The sequence below is a fragment of the Corythoichthys intestinalis genome, chromosome 1 (genome assembly GCF_030265065.1).
Source record: "Corythoichthys intestinalis isolate RoL2023-P3 chromosome 1, ASM3026506v1, whole genome shotgun sequence".
Taxonomy (NCBI): Eukaryota; Metazoa; Chordata; class Actinopteri; order Syngnathiformes; family Syngnathidae; genus Corythoichthys; species Corythoichthys intestinalis.
The window spans coordinates 13,859,168-13,862,645 of NC_080395.1; positions in this window are offsets into that span (position 1 = coordinate 13,859,168).

Sequence of the window (3,478 nt, forward strand, 5' to 3'; positions counted from 1 at the left end):
AAATGTTTTCATGGACGCATTACAGTAATGGATTTACAAATGTAAAATCCGTAAAAAAAAAAAAAAAAAAAAAGTATTTTGGTAGCAATTCGTGGACTGGGCCATAAAAACATCTCTGAACAGAAATGTGACTATTAGTCTACAGGTTTTCACGACCATGTCCCTACGACAATCACCCAGGTGTGAGAATTATTAGTTCAAGCAGAGTAAAATGTACTCGTATGTTACGTGTGGTGTGATGATGGAAGCAAAGTGTCATGTACGAGACGGAGGAACCAGTTGTGTATCGCAGACACAGGATTTTATTGATGTTGACAGGCAGAGAAAACAATCAGGTCAAGCGGTAATGGCTAGTCGGCATGCAAACGTATGCTAAATCGCTGACGACCTGACTGACACTAGTGAATGCAATGTATGTGTGCCTTATATACTGTTCTCAGTTGTTCTATGTAACATATTAAAGAGAACACAGTCTTTGCGATGGAAGCTTTGTGATGCATGAGTGTAATGCAATATGCTGGCAATATGCTGATAGATTGGTTGGTACATGACACAAAGTCTGCTGAAAACGCCTCCTGTTTCGTCTGTTGAGAAATTGACCGTTCATTTGGGTGTAAAAGGATTTATGCTGAAGCACATAACATTTTTCAATACATATTCACAATAAAAGAAGGTCGTTTCCATTGTCCATCGATTGGTAAGGAGAGGTTGTGTTTCTTCGATTGGTAAGAAAAACCTGTTTTATTTTGCCAAAGTAAATATTTTTAACTTGTTCAAATGTCATTTCTGTACAGGCTCGATGAAAATTCAAACATTGATGGCGAGCATAGAATTGACTTCATTGATTCGAAAGAATTTAGTGTCTCATTGCTGTACAAGTGACGTGTATCACTGAACGAGTGATGTGTGCGCAGTAGTTCAAGCAGGGGGTCCATTTTTCGGCACAACATCGGCAGGTACAGACTACATTTTCTGCTAATGGGACAAATACTCACACACACACACACACACAGAAATAAATAAAATAAAAACCAACTCTAAATCCTTTTCAATAGAATAGAATAGAATAGCCCTTTATTGTCATTATTCAGTTGTACAATGAAATTGTGGAGCATCTCCCTCTACAGTGCAGGATAAGTTAAAATCTCAAAGTGACTTGCAAGTATAAATGTATAAAATCTAAATAAATATCAAATGTGAATGAGAGTCCTATGTTCAGGCAGTACAATAATCGAAGTAGCAGCAGTTTGACAGGGAAGGCAATGAATATTGTACGTTAGTCCAGTTTCCTTGAGAAACTCAATTAATTGTTTTTGAACTTTGGTTGTTTTTACCGTTAGAATATTTTCCTGTCTAAATACCTCTTTTGCCTGTTCCAGAACGGTTTCAATAGTTTGCTCTCCTCCCCATATTTAACACATGCCATTAACATATGTTTAACGGTCTCACTTTTTAAAATCTAGATTGTGGCCCTCAACATGACTCAAAAGCACGGATTTTAACCTCTCTCTGTTTTCATTTGGCAAAGATTGACCATGGAAAACCGGAGATATGATCCTTTTAATTTCATAATAGGAACTACAAAGGAAATACAGTGGTACCTCTACATACGAAGTTAATCCGTTCCAGGACCTTGTTTTTAAGTCGAAATGGTCGTATGTCGAGCAGGATTTTCCCATAGGAATACATTATAATTCCATTAATTCGTTCCACAGCCCAAAAACCTGCACTAAATCCTTAAAAAATACTGCTGGTACTATTACAAATGGCAATTACATATAGCAAAACAAATAAATAATAAATAAAATCGGATTAATAATATAATAATAATAATAATTCCTGTAATAGTGTAACGAAACGGGTTCTAATAAGTTTTTTTCTGTACCTGAAGGCACCGCGGGGCTGACGGGACAAAGAGGGAGGGGAGCAGGTGAGAGTTTACTTTAGCTTTCAATGCTTTCTTGAGAACATCGTCAATTGCGGCAGACAGCAGGCGTTTTGTGTTGAATAAGTTGTGAAAGAAATGATGAAAACGTGGCGAAGCTGGCGATTTCTCTGGAGATGTTACCACAATAAGAATTGTCAGCTTAACTTATAAAGACTGGCGAACGATGGTCGGAGGAGGACCGTGGAGATGTATTGTTGAGCCATTTCACCCCATGCTCATATTTTTCTGTCATTTGCATCTTCATTTAGAAGGTAAGCGTCAACTTTTTCCTTGTTTCACCACCTGTACCAACCTTTTCTGAAACCTGTGTTGATTAGCCTGGCTCTGCCAGACTATTCCCCCTGTATTTTTCAAACACTGAGAGAAATAGTCTGGAACCCCTCCCATTAACGGCCTTTTCGAGCAGATACAAAATCAATCGACAAATCAGATTCGTTTATTTGCGTCACGTGTTCTTCACAAGCAACGTCACTCTTGCGCGTCGACAGTCGTCCCTTCAGCAACACAGACGGTGAACGGCAGAGCCGAGAATATGTTCCAATCCACGGTAAAATCAGTTTTAAATGACCAAAAACACATCGACACGAGTCACTGACAACAATCTGTCTCGCGCTAGCCATGTCGAATAAACTCCGCTCTCTTCGTATGTTTACTTCCGCGCGCAAGTCCGTCATCCTGAAGTCGCCATTTTTCTAACGTCACGTCTGCCCGTCGCTGATTGGTCCACTTCGCTGTCTGTATGCTGTGGCTTGCTCCGCCCTGGAAATTGTTTCCGTGGGAAGGGTGGCCAGACTCAATAGCTGGAACAGCGTTGAGTCTGGTGTACCAGGCTATGTGTTGATTTGTCACACAAGAAAATCCGCCGTGCATTCGTCTGCGGTGCTGCCATTGTCGTCGTATTTCGAACATGTCGTCGGATGTAGAAACAAATGGCGAGTCAAATTTTACGTCGGATGTCGAAAAGTTCGTGTGTCGAAGCGATCGTATGTAGAGGCACCACTGTATTCATTACTTAAACTAGGGACCTTTTTCTCCACTAGAGGGCACTCAAACTCCTTGGACGAATAATGCATCAGTTCTGTCATGTTATTTCTCTCGCCGGATTTCAATTGTTTATTAATTTATTGTACATTGTATTGGGTTATTGTACAGTATCATGATAACAACAGTTCATATAGATAACTTGGTACCGAGATTAAAAAAAAAATACCATTGTTAAAAAAAATCAAACAAAAATGTCAGCAGTTTCTCACAACGTTACTCATTACTTGATTACATTTTTTGGATGACTACTTATACTTTAACTTGAGTAAAATTTTGGGCTATTCTACCACCCTTTGTACTGTACGCAGATTATGCAGTACCTGGATTGGGACAGATGTCTGAGAACATAATACTTAGTGGGGTGCGTGTGAGGTACAGTTTTATTTACATTTACGACTTAGTTTCGGAAAACATTTTTTTTCTTTCTTTTTTTTTTTTTTAATTACACTGAAAAACCAGCGCCTGAACGTTTCTACTTCCGGTTCA